The following is a 7410-nucleotide window of genomic DNA, read 5'->3' on the forward strand; positions in this document are numbered from 1 at the left end:
TTTAATGGTTTATTCGTTGTCCTTCTGTTTTTCCAAATAATGTATTAAAAATATAACCACTAGAAAAAGAAACATAAAATATAGGTAAATTACTTCTTCATACTTTCAAATTATTTGTGATGCTGTCACAGTGAACCATCAAAAGTTGAGACAAGACCCCTGGGAAAGGGTACCCCTCATTTCCACCCCTTCACCGACAGTGAGGGCTGGGAGACGAAATGGAAACTGGAAAAGATGTTAGAATACTTCTAAGTTATTTCAAAAGTGTTTCCTCATCAGAATGCTTCCAAAATTTCTTCCAGGTAAATGACCTACAATTCTATTCTAAATCAATAAATTAAGGACAAAAAGGATAACATAATGACAGAGAAATTTTACTAAACAATTGTCAAACTTGAAGTCATTAATATAAAGAGAGAAAAAATACTTCTTTCAAAAACCAGTGGAAGGGCCTCCCTGGTGGCACAAGGGGTTAAACCTCAGCACAAACAAGCTATCGCCAGCCACTGCAGCAAGAGTTTGATCCCCCGCCAGGGAGGTGACCCACATGGCACAGCAGACCTCTCCTGTCTTGCCCGCTGCTCCCCTCAGCAGTGTATTTCAGTCATTCTGCCTGTTCTGTTCCCCACTCTGTCTCTGGTGAATCCTCTCACCCCCACACCTCTGGCCTATACCCCAGCTCTTGTATGCACAAATAAATAAATCTTTTTTTTTAAAAAAGGTGGAAGATTCATAAAAATTAACAAAATATTAAGTTGCAATACAAATGTTCACATATTTAATACATATTATTAAAAGCAGAAGTTAAACACGTCACAGTCTTTACTCAAAGCAAAATAAGTAAGAAATTAATATAAAGTGAAAACCAAATGTTGACTCTGCAGAGAATGACCAAAGTCAGGCTGGGCTCCAGGACACCAGATTAGGCTGAAGCCAATCTCCCGTTCCTTCCCTCTCAATTTCAATCAGCCTGCCCACCAGACAGATATCCTGGGAGGAGATGAAAGAACCCTTCCAGGGAGACTCAAGGACACCAAAGGAAATTGGTGAAGTGATAGAGCTAGTCTATGTCCTGATTTTGGTGATAGTTAAAAAGTCACACAACTGCATGCCCAAAACAGTTTTACTGTATGCTAACTTCACACTAAAAACAAGATTCATAGGCCTCTCTGGTGGCTCAAGGGGTTAAGCACCACACTATGAAGCAATCCACAGCCTCTGCAGCATGAGTTCGATCCCCGGCTGGCCAGGGAGAAACCCACATGGTGAGGCAGACCTCTCCTGTCTTGCCCACTGCTCCCCTCAAAAGTATATTTCAGTCAATCTGCCTGTTCTGTTGCCCACTCTGTCTCCGGTGGATCCTCTCACCCCCTGCATCTCTGGCCTGTACCCCAGCTCTTGTATGCGTAAATAAATAAATCTTTTTTTATTTTTTTTAAAGATTATTTATTTATTTATACAAACACTGGGTACAGTCAGAAGCAAGGGAGGATGAGAGAATTCACCAGAGCCAGAGAGGAGAGCAGAACAGGCAGACTGACGAAGTACACTGCTGAGGGGAGCAGCAGGCACGGCAGGAGAGGTCTGCGCACCATGTGGGACCCTCACCAGCAGCCGGGAATCGAACCGGTGCTGCGGAGGCTGCGGGCAGCTTCGCAGCCCAGCACTCAACCGCTATACCACCAGGGAGGCCCAATAAATAAATCTTTAAAAAAAAAAAAAAACAAGATTCAGTGACAACAAAAATGTCAGTTTGGGGGGAAATATGTATTTCATACACCACGATACTAGAGAAATTTTTTTTACACAATTTTTTTTTATTTTCCTCTGATAAAATAAAATATTAAAATATAAATTCTCAAGAGCAATCACAAACTTCTACGTATAACTAGGTGAATAGTTCTGTGAAAACAATTCCTTTGGTGATTCCTTCCTTCTCTTTTCCTCTCCTTTTCTCATTTTGCTACAAGAAACAGTCTTAAAGCTTACCGAGACAGTAATTGTGACCCACGTGTGATGCTTGAAAGGATTAAAATAGAGTTTTAAATATGCTCAATCGCAATAATGATTTTAATAGGTATGTGCTTAGCGTGTTCCTATTTCTTTGCTAGTTTTTTTTTTCCCAGCAAAGAAGAAAGATAATTCTGCATCTTGTTTTAAGGACAATTGTAGTATGATTGTATTTTGGGCCAGGAAGGAAAGGACAGATTGAGGGAAGGCAGGAGGAGGAAAAATATATTAAGAGATTATACTATTAATTCATTTCAAGACAGATTTTAATCAACAAAACTACCATGCTATTATGAAAGTGAACTGTCCTTAGTATGCTTTCTGTTCATTGTATTAATGGGAGAAATTAAACTTATGGTTATCAAATTGCAAAATGGCAGCAAGTCATGACTGAGAATATAATGTATATGCCATGGCATTATGCCCAGAAAAATGGCTCAGGAGCTACTTTCAAGACATTCGTTTCTGAGGTTGAAATCTGGAGGCTTTTTAAAAAATAAAGTGTTTCCCCTTTTTAAAATAATACATCTTAGGGACTTGTATGTAACCTGAGGAGACAAAAATAAATCGCTACTCCTCTTATATAGCCTATATATAATGGTTGATTTTTAAATGTTAAAAATTATTTCCATTTTTTAATAAGTGGATCGGGTCATACTGTGAAAGTTAGAATTTCTCACTGCATTCATCAGCGCAGGCTGCCATAACAAAATACCACACACAGGGAACTTAGACAACAGGAGCATGTGTCTCCCAGACCTGGAGGCCAGACGCATGAGCCTGAGGTAGCAGCATGGCCGGTTTCTGGTGCATCTCTTCCTGGCTTGCAGACAGCCACCTTCTGTATCCTCCCATGAGAGAGATGAAGTAGGTGGGGTGGGGGCAGGAGAGCGAGAACTCTCTGGTTTCTCTTGCTATAAGGACAGTAATTCTATCAGATCAGGGTCCTACCCTTCTGACCTAATTTAGCCTCATGAATTACTTCTGTAGAGGCCCATCTCCAAATATAACCACTTGGAGGAGTTAGGGCTTCAACATAGGAATTTGGGAAGAACAAAAATATTCAGACCATGGCCTCCCTGGTGGTGCAAGGGGTGAAGACGCACCTATGAAGCTATCCGCAGCCACTGCAGCATGAGTTTGATCCCCAGCCTGCCAGGGAGCAACACACATGGTACAGCAGACCTCTCCTGACTCGCCTGCTGCCCCCCTCAGCAGTGTATTTCAGTCAGTCTGCCTGTTCTGTTCCCCACTCTGTCTCTGATGAATCCTCTCATCCCCCCACACCTTTGGCCTGTACCCCAGTTCCTGTATGCATAAATAAATAAAATCTTTTTAAAAAATGAGTTAAAAAATATATATTCAGAGGGCCTCCCTGGTGGCCTAAGAGTTAAGTCTCAGCACTATCACCACTCCTGAGTAAGATCCCCAGCCAGGGAGCTAACCCACATGGCGAGCAGACCTCTCCTGCCATGCCTGCTGCTCCCCCAGCAGTGTATTTCATCAGTCTGCCTGTTCTGTTCCCGGCTCTATCCCTGGTGAATCCTCTCACCCTCCCACACATCTGGCCTGTACCCTGGCTCTTGTATAAATAAATAAATAAATCTTTAAAAAAAAACAGTTCTATAGATTACACTACGTGATATACCTAAAACGCCTAAACTATACATTTAGAAATGGTTAAAATGGTAAATTTTATGTTGTTTCTTACACTTTTAAAACAAAAAAAATCATATTTAATAAAAAAAATTAATACAGCGTGAAAATAAGATGGATGGATGGATTGGTAGGTGGGTGGGTAGACAGATGGATGAATATGTGATAAAACAAGTTTAATAAGTTGTCTGAGTAGAATCTCTGATGGAGAAAGGGTAAAATTCTTTCAACATTGCTTTTCATTTGAGAAATTTTTCATTAAAAAATGTTGGGGAAAGTGAATCTGGTATTAAATGAAGACCTTGTGTTTTTGGTATCAAATGAGGTAACCGGGCCTCCCCGGTGGTGCAGCAGTTGAGCGCTGGTTGCAAAGCTGCCCACAGCCTCTGCAGCGCTGGTTCGATCCCAGGTTGCTCCCCGGCCACCGGAGGAGGATCCCACATGGCGCGCAGACCTCTCCTGCCTCCCGCTGCTCCCCTCAGCAGTGTACTTCGGTCCTTCTGCCTGCTCTGCTCCCCACTCTGGCTCTGGTGAATTTTCTCACCCTCCCGTGCTTCTGACTGTACCCAGTGCTTGCATAAATAAATAAATTAATTTTTTAAAAAGTTTTAAAATAAATAAATGAGGTAACCACTTACCTCATTGTAAAGTATGTTTTACTTTTAAGTCAAAGGGAGTTAGAAGGTCTGGCACTGCCCAAAAGGGGCCTTCCCTCTGCCATTAGTGTCCTCAACAAAATCTTGCTTATTTTTTTTAAAGATTTATTTGTTTATACAAGAACTGAGGTGTAGGTCAGAGGTGCGGTGGGGTGAGAGGATTCACCAGAGACAGAGTGGGAAGCAGAACAGGCAGATTTACTGATATACACCCTGAGGGGAGCAGCAGTCGAGACAGGAGAGGTCTGCTGCACCATGTGGGTCACCTCCCTGGCCGGGGATAGAATTCATGCTTCAGTGTTGTAGATAGCTTCATAGTGCTGTGTCTTTAACCCCTATGCCAGCAGGGAGGCCCCAATCTTGCTTAATTTAAAGATGCCAACAGAATTTTTTTTTTAATTTCTTGAAGACACCCTGACTGTCCCAACAACTCTGTGAAGGAGAGAAAGATGGGCATGGAGCCCTCCCCCGGACGTTACAGATGGGGAGAACTTTCCCAACCTGGCCTGTCGTCCCCATCCTTGGTGTCATTTTTACTAAGACAGAGGGACAGTCTAAGAAGTATCCAACTTATGACCTGTGAACAGTGTTCCTCTTGATATATTTTTTTAAAGATTTATTTATTTATGCATACAAGAACTGGGGTACAGGCCAGAGATGCAGGGGATGAGAGGATTCACTAGAGACAGAGCAGGGAGCATAACAGGCAGATGGACCAAAGACACTGCTGAGGGGAGCAGCGGGCAAGACAGGAGAGGTCTGCCGTGCCATGTGGGTTGCTCCCTGGCCGGCCAGGGATTGAATTCGTGCTGTAGAGGCTGAGGATCACTTCATAGTGCAGTGCTTAACCCCTTGCGCAGCAGGGAGGCCCCCTCTTGATATTTTTAGATAAAAATTTGGGGCCTGATTTTAGCCTCCATAACTCCTTGAGCACAACAGTAAATAATTTTTAAACCATGGCATGAACATGAAAAAACAGCTCACTAGAGAAATGCAAACCAGAAGAGAATGTTCCAGCAATTATTCAAGCTCTTCTCCTAAATCATCTTTTTTTTTTTTTAGATTCATTTATTTATGCACACAAGAGCTGGGGTACAGGCCAGAGATGCGGGGGGGTGATAAGATTCACCAAGACAGAGTGGGGAACAGAACAGGCAGACTGACTGAAATATACTGCTGAGGGGAGCAGTGGGCGAGACAGGAGAGGTCTGCTGCGCCATGCGGGTAGCTCCCTGGCCGGGGATCAAACTGATGCTGCAGTGGCTGCAGATAGCTTCGTAGGCTGCATCTTAACCCCTTGAGCCACCAGGGAGGCCCCCCTAAAGCATCTTTTATCAGTGAAACAACATGAGGAGAGAAGTGAAAGATGTGTCATTTCCCATATCTCACCCTTACATATCACGCCCCGTGTCCCACGGGTATGAAACACAGTACAGACTCTCCCTCACTTTCTATGGCCACACAGCAGAAATGCAGGCTGGTGACATAAACCCAAGGAAGAATGCATTACCCTGCCTCTGCAAATCGAAAAACGGGGATTTAGGGAATATGAGATTCAACTTGCTGGATTCCAGTCAATACAAGATACAAAAAGCCAGTTCAAAATGAAAATGTGAGCCCTTGCTCTCAACTTAAGAATATTGTGACAGCTACAGTAAAATATAAAAACAGAGAATTCTTTCTGGATTTGGGGACCTATGAGACACACCTGTGAAGTCAATCCTGGCTGCCCTGGTTAATAAGGTCATTATTTTTACTAGCGTGACAAACCATCAGAATAATCTGAGCCTGAAACCACTGGAGTCTGAGAACTACTCATATCTTGGGAGAGCTGACACCCGCCCCCTCAAAGCTGGGCATGCCAACGGAGCAAATGGAAACATTGAGGGACTGCATTTATTTCCCATGGCTGAGCGATCCTGACCTTGCTGGAATGATGGGGTTAATCACAATTTGTCTTATCACGCAGTGTATTTGTCAGACACCCCATTTTGCCACCTCACTGGATCATTTCCTTCAGGTGAAGGGTGCAAGTGTCACCGCTGAAACCCCCCTTACAAGAGGTGGAGCCTGTTCACCCACTTAATATGCGTTGAGCACCAACTATGTATTAGGAACGGCTCCCTACACTAGGGGTAGCAGGAAGCAAGAATGACAAATCGTCTACCCTTAGGAAACTTACATTATTGTTGAGAGACTCGGTCATAAAAAAAGAAATAAACGTGCAGGATCACATAGTAATCTCTCTATCAAGAAATTAAAACCGAGTGACTTGATGGAAAGCGATGCCGAATATATGGTAAGACCTCGCTGAAGAAAGAAAGAAACTAAGAGCGCATGATGAGCCAGCCTCTCCAAGACGTTGTGACTAGCATTCAAAGAGTGAGACCAGCCAGTGCAAGGCCGAGCAGGAAACGCTGGCTGGGAGGGAGGCAGGCTCTGAGGCTAGAAAAGGGAACACCTGCGAGAAGAGGCCAGAGGCAGGGCCTGCAGGCAGGGAGCAGATAGCAGCGATGGGCGCATCACCAACGTCTCACTCGCCAAGCTAATGGCCAAAAGCATCATCTCCAACTGCGAACTCTGAAATAATTGCCAACGCGCGGTTGGCAGTTTACAAGCTGCGGGACCGAGTGCCCTACCAGCCAGAAAAGCCGTCAACAGGTCAATTTTTGTCTTTTACCGCCACCTGCTGGCGATACCCGGTATGCACACGCCATGGTGGCCACACTGGCTTGATGCAGGCTGACACCCCAAGTTATGGGGGGGTTGGGGGGACCTGGGGTCAGGAATGACCACTGAGCAGGTTTTCTTTGATCCCATGCAGACTGGGTAAAGGAGGAGTTAGAGTTCTCAGTGGCTTTTTGCAGGCTTTTATTGGGATTTAGCAGGTACACGGCAGGCAGAGGTACTGGGGGGCCGGGAGGCTGGCAGGCCTCCCAGCCCCCAACAGGTCTTCACTCTGGGCTCTCTGGCCTTCTCTCGGCTTCTGCTGGCGTCCCCGTGACGCCGCCCTTAAAAGCCCAGTCTCAGCCCAGGTGAATCCCATCTACCTATGCCCACACCCTACTCCAGGTGCCCGCCATCAGGC

The sequence above is a fragment of the Talpa occidentalis genome, unplaced genomic scaffold (assembly GCF_014898055.3).
Source record: "Talpa occidentalis isolate TD23 unplaced genomic scaffold, MPIMG_talOcc4v2.1 talOcc4.10, whole genome shotgun sequence".
In the NCBI taxonomy this organism is placed as follows: Eukaryota; Metazoa; Chordata; class Mammalia; order Eulipotyphla; family Talpidae; genus Talpa; species Talpa occidentalis.